This window comes from Anabrus simplex, chromosome 1, assembly GCF_040414725.1.
Source record: "Anabrus simplex isolate iqAnaSimp1 chromosome 1, ASM4041472v1, whole genome shotgun sequence".
Taxonomy (NCBI): Eukaryota; Metazoa; Arthropoda; class Insecta; order Orthoptera; family Tettigoniidae; genus Anabrus; species Anabrus simplex.
Genome location: NC_090265.1, coordinates 1,358,322,278 through 1,358,338,799, shown reverse-complemented (window position 1 = coordinate 1,358,338,799; position 16,522 = coordinate 1,358,322,278). Strand labels below are relative to the sequence as shown.

Below are 16,522 nucleotides of genomic sequence, written 5' to 3'. Positions count from 1 at the left end.
CAAGTAGAAGGAGAAGAAGAAGAGATATCTCACAGGCAACGCTCACACCCTCAAGAGGGTACAAAAGAAGAAGAAGAAATATAATGAGATCTTTGACGTTTGGGTATTCCACGTGGTAAGCTCAGGCGGAGAACTAGAAGAAGAGGAGGAGGAAGAAGAAGAAGAAGAAGAATTGTTACTACCAGCTGATAGCCTGTCGACTGGCTTACCAAAAAAAAAAAAACTGTGACAGTGTTTGTAACGTAAGGTGCGCTCGTGTTTGTTACCTGGCCTTTTATTTTATTGTCGGAATGCTACTTTATGTTTATTTCGGTGAAGGTTTGACGAACGTAAGGAAAATGGCATATATTATATGCGAAAAAAAACAACAGTGAATTATTTTTTACGTGTATAATACTTTGTCCAGTATCCGAAATGTTTTTCAACGCTATTGGATCTCCGTGAAGGTATACTGTTGCAATTGGATGCATTTACATCTATAGGTTAGTCACTTGGTCTTGTTCAGTGTTGTTATATTTAAATTTAATTAACGTTTTCTGTAGGACTATTGAGGCACTCTGACATAACGTGATTGTTGCACAAAACGAACTTTTTTCGATCCTGTCATATCTTTCGGTATTAATTCTTCAGGTAATTTCTGTCCACAGATAGATCGCTTAAGGCGTGCATGATACATCGTAATATTGTCTTCAAAATCGTTTTGAATTTTTTTTCTTCTTTTGAATTTCGTTAAGCTCTGTTTCATTGCATATAGAGAAAACATTTTGGTAAAGTTTGGTGACTATTATTGACGTCCATTTACTTTTGACAATCACAAAATTTTCAGTAGCAACTGTCAGAAGATCGCAGTGGCCAGGAACCTTTTCATTTATGTTACGTGGAAAGCGAGCAGTAGAGAATAATATATATGAAAGGAGTCTGCTGATTTGTATTCCTATGTTATTTGGTAATGATGATAATATGAGCAGTTTTGTTTTACATATACTCCCATAATCCTGCACGGAATTGCTTAACTATATGATTAAACTCACTTGTAACATAAAGCCTGTGCTAGTTGTTGATTGTTTAGAGAGGCAGAATGACACATCAGTGGTGGCTTGTGAGTTTAAAAACTATGGGTTCAATCAATGGTAACAAAATATTTGTTTCTAACAAAAAGAAACAAAAAAATAGTGACATGCAAGAGACTTTCTTACCTTGAAATTATTGTTATGTACAGAATAAACTGCCTAAAGATGGTAGAATGTTTTAGTTTGAGCTGCAAATCTATCGAATCACATTTTCATTGAAATACCCAAGCTTATTGATCATCTCCTTTTCAGTGGATAACATTGCAAGAGCACTGAGTCTATCTTTGACCATTGTGCTGCCTAAAAATGTCCTAATTCTGTTCTATGTAGATATTCATCTCTCTGCTTCGGCTGATGGTATCAGAATTGTGTTGATCAGGTGCAAATGTTTGGTTACTTCATTGAAAGTTGCTTTTATAATTAAACCATAGAAATGAGGATAAAGTTGGAATTTAAAAAAACAAAAACAAATTGGGGCAAATATTTGTTTATAGGTAGGGGAGTTACGGTTAGTCCACACCAAAGTTGATAAACAGTGTTAACAAAACAAAGTTAATAAACAATGTTAATGAAAACATTTCTCAATATGTTAATAAACTTTTGTTAACAAACTTCTTCAACATTGTGTCCTCACCAAAATAGGTGTTCGTGAGGTTACAATTGATAGGGTCAGGAAGAAGAAAATGCTTACAGCTGCAGCTTTCATTATTTCAGTGAATACAATTAGAGAAAAGCACAGACACAAAGTCTGGCGAAGAAAAGTACTGGAAAGGCGAGTAGAATGAAGTTTAGGAAGAACACTTAGGCTATGTCGGAACCTTTAATTCATGATGCAGCGGGCTTTCAAAATCCTCTTGAGAATGCCCCCACATGACTTTCAGTTCTTGTTGACAGTAATTGCACATTATGATACAGATTATCAGAAAGCTGGCTCCACTAATGACAGGCTATTTTTTTTTATAGATAGGCTACCGGTATAGCCTAACTTTAAAGATTCCTAGCAATTGGTGACATTTCACTTATATACCTATTTGTCTAGAGTATCAAAACAAGCTATTTCAGTTATTGTGTCCGAGGTGTTCGAAGCTTTATACACCAATATCGGGGAATTGGTGAAAAACCTAAAACCTGTTTTCCCGTCTTTGACCGGGTCAGGGATGTAATGAATGAACTATATATCGGCTGTTAATACAGTGGGGTTTCCACTCCCAAGGTGATTTATTAATGACTGATAGATGTTATGAAATGAGAATGGAGAGTGTTGCTGGAATGAAAGATTATGGGGAAAACCGGAGTACCCGGAGAAAAACCTGTACCGCCTCCGCTTTTTCCAGCACAAATCTCATATGGAGTGACCGGGATTTGAACCACGGAATCGAGCAGTGAGAGGCCGACATGCTGCTGTCTGAGCCACAGAGGTTCCAAGGAATTGGTAAAGGTATGAAATAAAGAAAATCATTTAACCTACCTATACTAGACTTAACTAAAGTTGGTGTTTGACAGGTAAGGTTGGAGGGAGGAGCATTGCACGTGCCATTTCACGATGTTGCCACATTCCAGCTTTCCTTTCTATATTCTCTTACCCCTCGCTTGCGGCTCACTTGTTCCCTCCTTCATTCTGACCGCTGTTACATGAACTGGTCTTTTTTCACATTCTTGTTTTCCACTGTAATGGGAGTGATCACAAATGGGACAAATTTTGCTGTGACTGTGACTGACTTGGTCTCATGTTGCGTTATTTTTAACAGGGACTGGCCTGATAAGCTCAGACAGTAGAGCGCTGGCCTTCTGATCACAACTTAGCATGTTCGATACTGGCTCAGTCCGGTGGTATTTGAAAGTACTACAGAACGTAAAATCAATAACATTATTATTCTTTGACAGGGGTAGTACCTATAGCCTGACAAATCCTTCAACATGCCCTTTGTCCTATACTTTGTCTCTGTACACCTTATTGGCATAAGTACAGGACGTAAAACAAATAAGGAAAAGTGAGTTCAAGGGGACAAGGGTGCTTGGGGTGGACGGAGAGTCATAAATCATGTGTACTCTTTTCCACACCACCCAGCGGTACAGTACCTGGTGTGTTTCATCGTACTCGAAATATATATTAAAATACAATGATTGTACGTACGTACATACGTAAAAAGTATTTAAAATACAATTAGAAACTTACTATCGGCCACAAAACAGAAATAGAATACCACTCACACTGAACTGCTTGCGACAATATCTAACTCCCCAGAAGTTTTATCTCCATGGCAACCACAGTCGCCCCACCCTTGTTTCCATGGCAACCATACCGCCACTCCCTTTATACCGCCCCGGCGGGCAGTAAACGGACCTCCCTCTAAGAAATGCCAAACGCCAACTTTCGTTATTAGAGGTATAGTTAGGATAATATTATTTTGATGATTATGGGGGATTAGATTGTTCAGCGAGGAACGAAGCTGGAAATGAACTACCTTGGAACACAGCTAAAAGAATATCATGTGACAGAATAAAAGGTACCGTACTGTATATCAGAACTTACGCTTGCGATTTGATAGTCAATTTTTAGAAGAAATCATCATATTCCGCGCTACGAATCTGTGTGCTTTAATTGCGTCTTTGCGCATTTGTGAACCGAAATGTTAACGAAAACACGAAATGTTAGTGAAAAGATTCATTCACAAAAGTTAAAAGAAATTTAGTTTATCAGCATGCTTGAAAAGTTAATGAACGTGCTATTTTCTTTTTAACATACAAAAATGTTCATGAACATTGTTGATTAACAGTGTTTATTAACAAAATTAATGGAAACACCTTGGTCTGGACAAACCTTTAGGAATTGGAATAATTTACCAACGGAGATGTTCAATAAATTCAATAAATAATTCTTTGCAGTGACTTAAGAAAAGACTAGGAAAAGGACAGGGTATCTGCCACCTGGGAAGCTGCCCTAAATGCAGATCAATGTTGATTGAAATCTAGCCCCATCGCCCACAACCCTCCGCTGAACACTCACTACCATTGGACGCATTTTATAAAGCATGCCGGTGCTCGCATAATTCAAGACAGATGTACTGGTAATTGCCAACTTCACTTCGGTAATGGGTCCTAACAAAAGAGTATAATTTAAAATGTGGGCCAATGGCCGACACGAAGCAGAGGCTCACTCCCTGTGAAGAGTTTCTGCTAAATAACCTTGATGTGTAAGGCCAATGATTTTTTTTTTTTTTTTTTCCTTACAAGCTAGGACTTGTTAACCCTTCAAGCTGGTATTAAAGTTGGCCAAGTTTTACCCTACAGTGGTAATACATTTTAGAAAAATAGAATTTTACATGCTGTCACAAACATTGCTATAGGCCTAACTTCTAAATGATTTGTCTGATTTTGTTCAAAATAAGTGGATACACATTTCATATCGTGCAGATGTTGTATCTACATACGAAAAGGTGGTATGCAAAGTGATAAAATGCCTAATTACCTTCTTGTTGGAATAAAATTGAAATCAACAGGTGTCTATGACCACTTGGGTGAGCATTCACTTATATTACTGTCATTATGTACATCACACACAATTTCCTGCTGTGAATAATCATCATTACTAACACTTTCATTATCTCTTGGATTATTTTCATCACTACTTTCACCTAATATGCGATTGAGAGCTGAATTAGAGAAATACAGACCATGCGAGGATGGCGCCATGTTGTTTACAACAATTGACTTTGATGAAACAAGTTTTTTTACGCCAGCACAATGCCTCATTACGGTGCTGTGAGCCATGCTAAGAGTTCACATTGACAACCAACAGATAGCACGCAGATGTACATCTAAATCATCGCTAGCCTAGTCCGTACAGGTATAGGTCTGTACACATTCACGTCGAACTGGCTTGAGCAGTTAAACCTATAAAGAAAAGCTCTAAACAAAATCTAACAGTTGGTAGCATGTAAGGATGCTCCTGGGGGCACTCTTATAGACTAACAACGATGGACCATCACCTTGTGCCGAACTTCCATCTCTGCTCTCTGGTGCCCTCCCACCATAGCATTGTACCAGTTCTTACAGTCCTACAAAGCAGAAGCTATCAAATACCCAGTAAACTGATATCTATCTGATGCCAGGTTAATGATTGTATTGCAGTCTTCTTTTGCCAGAATTTTTTCTTGATAGACGAGGGTCAGAAAAGGAATTGGACAGGGATTAATAAAAATGATCATGGCATTGTATAAGGAATGTTGTAGTTGCGTGCAAACACAATTTGGCAGGACAAGTTGGTTCAAAATAACTAGTGGGCTGAGGCAGGGAAGTGTTCTATCACCAGTCCTGTTTACAATAGTCATGGATGACATCATGAGAACAGCAAAAGCAGCATATGGAGGAAGAGAAATGAACGTGATGTTATTTGCAGATGATATTGTGATTTGGGGAGAAGATGACAGGAAGGTTCAAGAACAGTTGAATGTGGTGAATGGGAAGATTGAAGAATGTGGATTGAAAATAAGTGTAGAAAAGAGTAAAACTCTTGTTATGACTAGAGGGGAGAAAGAAGGGAAAGGTCAGATTAGACTTGCAGACAAGCCCCTGGAAGTAGTGGAAATGTTTAAATACCTGGGGAGTGAATTAATGGAGAATGCTCGACTGGATGCTGAGATTAGTAAAAGGATTCAAGCTGGAAGTTGTTTCTATCATAGTGTAAGAAACATGTTATGGGACAAAGATGTGCCAACGGAAGCAAAGCATACTATGTACAACATGTATTACGTACCCATAACAACTTACGGAGCAGAAACTTGGACGATGACAAAGAAGGATGAGAGTCGAATACAGGCAGCCGAAATGAAGTTCTTGAGGAGTATGATACAGAAGAGTAGAAGAGACAAAATAAGGAATGAGAAAATCCGGGAAGAAATTGGAGTGGAAAAACTGAATGATAGAATAGAGAAGAGCCGACTAAGATGGTTTGGGCACATAAAGCGAATGAGAGGATGCCAAAAAAGGTGATGGAAATGAAAAGCCAAGGAAGGAGAGGCCGTGGACGACCACGATTGAGATGGAAGGATATCATCCAACGCAGCATTATAGAAAGAAACCTGGACTGGGACACAGTGTTGGAGGAGGAGTGGTGAAAAGACCTAAGAAAGTGGAGAGGAACCATATTTGCCCATACCCGGCTACAGCTGGATAAAGGGAAATGATGATGATGATGATGATGATGATGATGAGACGAGGGTCAGGGCACCATCTCTTCACTTAATCACCTACAGTGTCATCAATATTGTCTCTAATATTCTTGATTTCATTTGCAAATGAAGGCATTTACAAATGCTGGACAGAATCTGGAGTATGCATTTCATTGCTTCTGTAGTGTATAATACAGTAGGCCTAGACCTATATTGAAACTAGTTGATGTACCCGTGCTTCGCTACGGGATTCTCAGAAAGACTGTCTTTGTGGTTTTCCTACCTGAAGTCGTCAGAAGGAATTTAGTGATTAAAAGCAATGTTATATAAAATACTCTATCAAATTAATAAACCGCACATTTTCTCACTTTTAACAAACAGTACTACGGTGCTGATCTAACAGTCCAAAGTTCCAGTGCCTGCAATGACCAGACCACATACAGCCGTGAACACTTCTCTGCCATTATTCCGTTAAATATACACACTGCTCATTCCAATCAGTGCCTCAGAGTAGGAATTGAATAGCTCAAATGCTATGATGAACCAGTTTGTTACGTATCAGTAGTATCAGAAATGTATCTAGCTCCGCAGCTACTTCCCGCCAATTTTCAGGCAGGGTGTTATACTCGGTACGACTGGGTGAGTTGGCTGTGCAGTTAGGGGCGCATAGCTGTGTGCTTGGATCCGGGAGGTAGTGGGTTCAAACTCCATTGTCAACAGCCCTGAAGATGGTTTGCCGTGGTCTCCAATTTTCGCACCAGGAAAATGCTGGGGCTGTAACGTAATTAATGTAGGGGCGGCTTCCTTCCCACTCCTAGCCCTTTCGTATCCCATTGTCGTCGTGAATCCTATCTGTGCCAGCGCGACGTAGAGCAAATTAAAAAAACTCTATCTACAGCAGTAATCCCATCTATCGGAGATGAATGGCAACAGAGACACAAAGCAAATCACAACAAACAATGGTCAATGTAATGTTATTGTTGATCAATGTTACGAGCTTTCTGTATTGTAGGCCTTCACATTCAGTTTTCTTTCGACTCTGTAGTATAAGGCCGTCTTATAAAGTTAATTATAGCGTAGACTGTAGTTCCTTATTCCCCGACTTTACATACCGATTTTCATTAAATTCTGTTTACCCATTTTCTCGTGACGGCGCTGATATGATCTTAGCAACAAAAATCCATATTCATGAATATCTCCGTTAACATAGCCGGTACGGTCAAAATTTATTAGACATAAATGATCGAAAATTTAATACTATGTAACTTATTTATATAGTAATTGTCAATAAGACCACTAATAACACAAATATTCGAGAATTAAATTTTGGGCCTTCCCCTAAACTACCATTTCTGTTCAGAGTGAATAAGATTGTTTATAGTTTGTATTGTAGCGACTTATTTTAGAACTTTACATACTGGTTTTTATTAAGATAGGACCACTAATAACATAAATATTTGAGAATTAAGTTTAGGTCCTTCCCCTAAACTACCATTTCTCTCAGTGTGAAAAAGATTAATTATAGCCTAGATTATAGCGACTTATTCCCGGACTTTACGTACCAATTTTCATTAAATTATCTTCAGCAGTTTTCTCGTGATGCATGTACATACACACAGACAGACAGAAATTACGGAAAATAAAAAAATGCATTTCCTTGTTACTATGGACAGGACTGGTACAGAAATACCATCCTTTTTTGAATTTTGAGCAATGTGCAGACAAAACTCTTATTTTATATATATAGATGAGGCGTAAATATAGGAATTTAAAAAATGTAATCAGAGGCTAAAAGAAGGAAACTGCATTTTGAGGCTGAGTTCTTAAGCTTTATTCACTGTAGTTGTCTGTTGACTGGTATTTTCAGTTCTTTTGAGACATTCCATGATCACATCCTTGTTTCGTGCACTCTCTGAACCATTCTTGAGTTGAAGTTCCATCTTTCCTAAGTTATGTGTAAGTTGCCTAAATCTTATTAAGTAGTGCTACCCTTTTGGGAAGAATGTGCAAAAAAATTTGGGATCATGTTCATGTTTTCAAAGAAAATTCTAACTTCTTTGTTCTCACTTGCAGCTTGGGACAGAATCAAATTTAACTGGTGCACATAACAATGGACGAGTTTCTATTGTAACTTATGGAATTCAGTCGGTGATTTGATCGAAATTGAAAAGGTCAAAGCAGTGTTCATGCAAAGAGCAATGGGGGTAGAAAAAACAGCACCCTTGTGACTGGTATATGAGCTTATGAGAGAAATCTACTTCGTTGAGGATATCAGAGCACGATATTCTCTACCATCCACAAGACCATACCAAGAGCTTTTAAATATCAGAACCTGAAAAAGGGATGAGAGAGAGCTGGAATTCTACAGCACATCTGCTTTGCTAGACTGGACGAGGTCCACAATGTGCCAAGAACAAAGACAAGTGACAACCTAACTGGCCATACATAGTTTTCACCATGAAATCTATGTAAACACAAGATACTACAAGCCCGACGAATGTTGTGTTTGTATGCTGTGTGGAAAGAGTTGTACGTATCACGCAAGAAAATGCAAAAGTAGACTGAAATCAATCTTACATATATAAAATAAGAGTTTTGTCTGTACTTTGCTCAGAATTTAAAAAGAATGGTATTTCTGTATCGGTCGTGTCCGCAGTAACGAGGAAATGTACTTTTTACTTTTCCGTAATTTCTGTCTGTCTGTATTTATGTACACACATTAAGAGAAACCGGCTGAAGAGAATTTAATGAAAATCGGTATGTAAAGTCTGGGAATGAGCCACTACAATCTAGGCTATAAATCATTTTATTCACCGCTGAGCAAAATGGTAGTTCAGGGGAAGGCCTAACTTTTAATCCTCAATTATTTATGTTATTAGTGGTCCTATCGATAAATACTTCATAAACAAAGTTACGTAGAATTAAATTTTCAATCATTTATGTCTTATACATATTTACCGTACTGGCTATGATAACAGAGATATTCTTGAATTTGCATTTTTGTTGCTAAGTCCATATCAACGCCAAGCCACGAGAAAATGGGTGAACAGAATTTAATGAAAATCGGTATATAAAGTCCCAGAATAAGAAACTACTGTCTAAGCTATAAATAGTTTTATTCACCCTGGATGAAATGGTAGTTTAGGGGAAGATGCCTAAAATTGAATTTTCAAATACAGTACTTAGGTATGTTATTGGTCCTATTGAAAAGTACTATATAAGAGAATTTATAGAGAATACAATTTCCGATCATTTATGGTTTATTCAGTTTTACCGTACCGACTGTGATAAGAGTGGTATTTCAGAGTTGGAAGAAAACTAAATGTGAAGGCCTACAATATCGAAAGCTCATAAAATTGATCAACAATAACATTACATTGACCATTGTTTGTTGTGTGTACTTTGTCTCTTATGCTGCCACTCATCTCCGATAGATGGCATTACTGCTGCATACCGAGTATAACAGCCTGCTTGAATATTAGTGGGAGATAGCACAGGAGTTAGATTACTCTCTTCTGTAGCATACGATTCCTCTGATTCATACATTTTCTTATACTGCTGCTACATAACACACTGGTTTGTCATGGCATTCCAGCTATTCATTCCCTACTCTGAGGCACTGATCGGAATGAGCAGTGTGCACATTTAACGGAATAATGGCAGAGAAGTGTTCACGGCTGTCTGCGGCCTGGTCATTCCAGCTCTGGAACAGTGGACTCGTAGATAGGCAACGTACTACCATTCGTTAAAAGTGAGAATGTGTGGTCCTTCATTTGATCGAGTATTTCATATGATAGCATTGCTTTTAATCGCGACATTCCTACTGGAGTTATTGTAATGACCTATGTTGATTTCAGTTGGGAAAACCACTAAGGCAGTCTTTCTGAGGATGTAAAAAGGCAGGTGGAGAGTGAGAGTCTGCCATTATAATGAAAATTCCCCAACGTGATTGTGACTGATGATAATAATAATGGCGTGTGGCCTCCAGAGAGGCCTGGTGCAGGTCTCTTGATTTGACGCCCATAGGTGGCCTACATGTCATGATGAGGATGAAACGATGATGATAGCACATACACCCAGCCCCCCGTGCCAGGGGAATTAGCCATAGAACTGACTGATAGTAGCAAGAGAGCCTATAAGGTCGCTCTTACCTAGTGGAATCTAATTGAACCGAACAGCCAAAATTTCCATTCGACCGCTCACATCTAGCAGAACAGAATCAAACAGGATTCTATGTGAAACTTCAGGCTTGCAATGGATGGTCTGATGGAAGGTGTGAGGAGGCAGAAAATCATGAGAGATGTGAGAAGTTTCTGGGTGCATTAACAAAAGAGCCAAACAGAGAGTATTCAAACTTATTTGAATATTTATTGCGTGATGAAGCTAAGTCTCGATGGTAGGCCTATTTCAGAGTTACTGTATTGCAATTTCAACAACTATTTCAGGTGGTAGAATTTAACAGAAAAGTTCTATTTTACAGGAGGAAATGCTACCTCAGATGCAATGGGAGTTTGTGATCATTTTAAAAACTACTTTAATGCAGTAGATTGTGTCCCATAACAGGATGAAATCATTAATCGAGGTAGCCTCAATTTTTTTTTTAAATTGCAATTTGCTTTACATTGCACCTACACAGATAGGTCTTATGGTGATGATGGGATTGGAAACAACTAGGACCATGGCCTTAATTAATTGCCTGGTGTGAAAATGGGGGAAACCACAGAAAACAAATCTTCAGAGCTGCTGACAGTGGGGTTTGAATCCAATTTGTATTGATTAGGTGGTCTATTTAATAAATAACTTATTGTTATTATTCCAATCAAATATCTTCCATACGGACCAAAAATGAGATTTATTACATGTAATGCCTGAATATTGGCGGGAAGTAGCTGGGAATTTAGATAACTTTCTTCTTTAGCATGTCATCCCTCTGGTTCATAAATTTTCTAATATTACTGGTACATAACACACTGGTTCATCATAGCATTCAAGCTATTCAATTCCCACTCTGAGGCACTGATTGGAATGAGCAATGTGCATATTTAACGGAATAATGGCAATGGAATAATGGCAGATGAGTGTTCATAGCTGTCTGCGGACTGGTCATTCCAGTTCTGGAACTTTGGACTGTTAGATCGGCACCGTAGTACTATTTGTTAAAAGTGAGAAAATGTGCGGTTTTACATTTGATTGAGTACTTTTTATGATAACATTAAATGGTTAGGCATAAATCGTACCAACTTTTCTCAATAAAATGGATCTATTTTCTTCCATTCTTCACATAAAGCCATTTTCAGGTCATCTTTGAAATCTGGTGTTTATCGCTACTTCCAAGTAATGCCATAAATTTTCAATCACATTTAAGTCTGGTGACTGTGCAGGTATTAGAGTACTTTTGGGCAGTTATACAGCAGCCACATCCGTACTTCATGAGCTTTGTGTTTCGGGTCGTTATCTTGGTATTACTTAAATCAATCGAGAAATCCTGGCTTTTGAGCACTAGGTCATAAATATTCTTTCAATATATTTAGGTACACATGTTGATCCATGGTCCCATCAATAAAAGTCAACTCTCCTGGTCCATTAGCTGACATGCACCCCCACAGTTGCACTACCTCCATATTTGACACTCGGATGTAGATTGCTAGGTTTCAACTCCTCATTTGGTTTCCTCCATTCATTAACCTTTCCATCTGATCCGAATAGATAGTATTGGCTTTCATCTACAAAAATAATTATCTTCCAGAAGTTAGAATCTTTTTCTGTATACTCCTTAATGAAGCTCAACCTTTTCTTCCTATTAATCTTGCTAACAAATGTTTTTTCCCTAGCTATTTGTCCATGCCTGTTACTTTTCCTTAGGATAAGTAGAATAGTTTCTGGATGTGCTCTCTTGTTGGTATGTTCCTCAGCCATCACAACCAGTTTCGGAGCACTAATCGCTGGATTTTTCTTCACTTGTCTTACTATCCAACGTTCCTCCCTGAGGTTGAACATTTTTCTCCCACTCACTTTGCCTTTATTTTCAGTGCTGCATGTACTTTTTATATTTATAACACACTGTACAGTTACATGACTCCTTTTCATAAGTTTACCAATTTCTCAGAGTGATTTTCCTGTCTTATGGTGAAAAATCATCACTTCTCTTTCTTCTCTTGAAGATTGTCCTTTTTTTTTAAATTTTATTTTATTTTGCACAATGTGCGTAAGTAAAGGACGTACTCCTAAGCACTTTCACAGAATTTTGTCAGAGATATTTCTCTGCGCTTACATGTCATTACGTGATATCTGTCGCATGGGTTATCACAAAGTTTGCATACGCATATTTCATCCGGTTGGTGGTAGATGTCTCTCGTGCGGATACGGTGGTGGAAACCATGAACAGCAAAACGCGTCATAACGTGCCTCAATGCATAATTGGCTTTTATCCATTCTCTGTTGACCATAGCGTCTGTAGTGTAAAATTCAGGAAATATTTCTTCTTTTTTTCCTTGCATTTCTAGGAGTAGATTGTGGTATGCTTCTGTTGATGGCAGGCGTAGGTCATATCTCAAATCCTCAATGTAGAAGGATTCTTTGGCGATAACATGTGCCAGACATGAGGGTGTATACTTTGAAATACACAAGGCCTTTTTACGGAATCTTGCTTTTAATTTTTCGATTGCCTTGAGATGCTTCTTTCTTAGTTGGTCCCAGATTGTCAAACCATATGTCACTATTGGGGTGATTTTTAAAAATTTTTTTAACACTTCCATAAATTCCATAAATTCGGTTGATAAAGCAGTGATAACTTTCTCCCGAATGGGGATACTATATACATTTCCGTGAGTCTGTAATGTGATTCCCAAGTATTTGTAATGTGTTATGATCGATAATATGTCTCTTTTATAAATTAATAATATCATTAGCTGCCGGTTTACCTCCTTTTCTGAAAGTAATTGACACAGTTTTGTTTTCATTTAATTGAAGTTAGTTCTCAGTTGCCCATACTGTAAGTTTGTTGAAAGCCTCCTGGTGATTTGTTAACTCAGTGGATACAAGCACAATGTCGTCCGCGTATGCGTACAATTTGACCTTTTCTGTTCTAATGCTCTGAGTTATGTCTGCAGTTACTATGTTAAATAGGAGCGGGCTAAGCGGATCACCTTGTAAAACTCCGTTTGTTTGTTGTATTGGATTTGATATATCAACATTGTCATCTATTTGTATGAAATTTTTGTTCAGAATGTTGCTTAAAATCCTCGTGATGTAATTTTTCCCGATGAGTTTTTCCAGTTTATTGATTGCTATATTTCTATTTACGAGGTTGAAGGCCTTAGTGTAGTCCATAAAGACAGAGTGTAGCTTACCTCTGTGGAATTTTAATGCATCTTCTATATCCCCTTGTAAACATTTTACTGCTTGGAGAGTGGATTTACCCTTCATGAGTCCAAATTGCTCTTCTGGTATTGATCCTTCAACCAAGCTGTATAGACATTTTGTTATAAGTCTTGTTAATATTTTTAGGGCAGTACATTCAAGAGCTATTCCACGATATGTGTTTGGATCTCTAATGTCTCCTTCCCTTTGTGCAAAATTTTAAGATTAGAAAATCTCAAGTTATAAGGTATTTTCCCTTGCTTTATGCATTCATTGTATAGGTCTGTCCATAGTTTTTTGAGTTGTGTTGCTGTACCTTTAAGATTTTCATAGTAAATTCCATCTGGACCACAAGCCTTTTTGTCTTTCATTTTTATTACATGTTCTACTTCTTCTACCGTGAAAGGATTGAAATTAATTGTAGGATACTCGTCTTCAGTTAGCTCTTCTGGTCGAGTTTCTTTTCAAATCAAAATCTCTTTATTTGCAAATGAGGTGTCTACCTCGATGGCAAATGGTACACTAAAATACATCATTGTCAAGCACTAAATATTAAATAAACAAGAGAAAAAAATTTTCCTATAATACAATATACAATTTACGCTAACAATTTTTTCTATTAAACACACAGCTCATCCTTAATAAATTTATATTGTTTACAAAATTCTACTTATAATATCTCCTGTACTACTTACAAATATAGTCAACTGATATACAGTATGTGGAATTACTTCAAATGATACTATACAACTGGTATAAGACTAAACTTCACATTGCATTTATTTACTTTTTTTTTTACCCATTCTGGAACCTAAGCAGCATAACGACCTGCTGCATCTTGACCAGAGTCCCTTTTGCCACAACTTTTCAGAGTTCCTGAAGGGCTTTCACAGCTACCGTAGCGGTCCCAGGGCCCTCAAAGTCCCCACTGTACTTTACCCCTACAGGCAGTCCCCTACTTTGGCTGTCCAAACTCCTTAGACCAGGGGATGGAATTAATTTATTCACACACATTTTTTTAAATTTACAATAACCTGCACTGGTCGAATGCCTTCTAACACTTCATTTATTTTCTCTGTTGCTGTTTATTCTCTTCTTGAATATCTGTACAGATTTTGGAAAAGGAACAAACACTACCCCTGGTAAACTGTTCCACTCCTTCACACCCTTCCCAATGAATGAAAATTTACCCGAATTGCTTCTGCTAAAATTCCTTCTAATTTTATATTTGTGGTCTGCCCTGCTGATATAATTATTTTCCAACTGAAGCCTCTCACGAATATCTCCCCCATGCTTCTTCTCTTGTATAGGCTCTATATAATCCTGTAAGTCTAGTTTTCTCCCTTCTCTTACTTAAAGTTTCCCACCCAAGTTCCTTTAACATTTCTGATACACTACTCTTTCTCCTGAAATCCCCTGTTACAAATCTTGGTGCTTTCCCCTGCACACTATCTATTTCTTTTATTAGGTATTCTTGGTGAGGGTCCCAAACACTGTTTGCATATTCCAATAATGGACGAACCATACTTAAGTAACTTTTTTCTTTTAATTCTTTATTGCATCCTTTAAGTAGCCTCATTATGACATGTAACGGTCTGTATGCTTTCCCAACAATGTCATCAACATAACCCTTCCAGTGCAAATTACTTTCAAATCTCACACGTAAGTATTTGCACTTGCCGTCTTTTAGGATGACTACCTCATCCAAAGTATATTCAAATTCAGTTTTAAAGCTCCTGTTTGTAAAAGTTGTAACAGTTGATTTGCCTCCATTATCCTTCATATTATTTTCTTCAACCCATTGTTAGATACTTTCAAGGTCCCTTTGTAATTCTGAACAATCCTCAATGTTATTTATTTCCCTATAAACAATTATGTCATCTGCATACAATCTTATTTTTGATGTTATATTATTCCCTAAATCATTTGCGTATATTAAGAAAAGTAACAGACCGATTATACTACCATGTGCATTTCCCTTCCAAACTTTCTCTTCCTGCGATACATTATTTCCTACTTTGACTTTCTGAACCCTTGAATTTAGAAATGTTTTTATCCAACGTGTAACCCTTACGTCCAGTCCTATTCCCTCCAATTTCTTTAATAATATTCCATGTTCCACTCTATCAAAGGCTTTGGAAAGATCTATGGCTATGCAATCTAACTGACCTCCTGAATCCAATTGATCTGATATGTCCTGCTGAAATCCCACCAGTTGTGCCTCACAAGAAAATTTCTTTCTAAATCCATACTGGCTCCTCATGAACCACTTTTTATCATAACATATCCCTCTGATGTACTTTAATATAAACTCTCCAGTATTTTACCAACTATACTGGTCAGGCTGATTGGTCTGTAATTCTCTGGTTTCCTTTTATGACCCTTTCCTTTATAAATTGGTATTATTATAGATTCCTTCCATTCCTTTGGTATTACACTATTATTTATGACATAGTCAAAGAGAAATTTTAAATAAGGCACTATGTACCACCCCATTGTCTTTAATACCTCCTCAGTAATTTGATCACTTCCTGCTGCTTTTCCTTGCTGAAGCAGTTGGATTTCTCTGAAAATATCTTTGTTTGTGAATGAGAAGCTTCATGTTTCCCTCTGTCTCTCTCCCTCTCTATCTTCTATTTCGGTTTCCAACTCCTGACAATCATCTACTGAATCTCTGAATTTCCTACTAAATAGGTTTGCTTTTTCAGTATCTGTTGAATAGTGTTCACCCCCTTCTCCCACCAGTGTAGGAATTTAGATTCCTTTTCCTTTTTGATTCCTGATATATGAATACAGCTTTTTCCATTTCCCTTTGTGGTCATTAACCTCTTGAAGTATGCCATTCATATAATTCTCATTTGCTTCCTTTTTCACTCTATTCAGTTTCCTCATTAGCTGTTTTCTAGTTTTTCTACTCTCCCT

General features: G+C 37.6%; 1 protein-coding gene across 1 annotated transcript in view; it reads left to right on the top strand.

Annotated features, from left to right (window-relative positions):
• Positions 1-216: 216 nt before the first annotated feature.
• The window catches only part of LOC136859016 (death-associated protein kinase 1), a 1,193,585-nt gene continuing 1,177,279 nt past the window's right edge, over positions 217-16,522 (top strand). The window contains exon 1 of the mRNA XM_068225494.1: positions 217-482. The gene's annotated coding sequence lies outside the window, so the exon portion shown is untranslated. The remainder of the gene's footprint in view (positions 483-16,522) is intronic.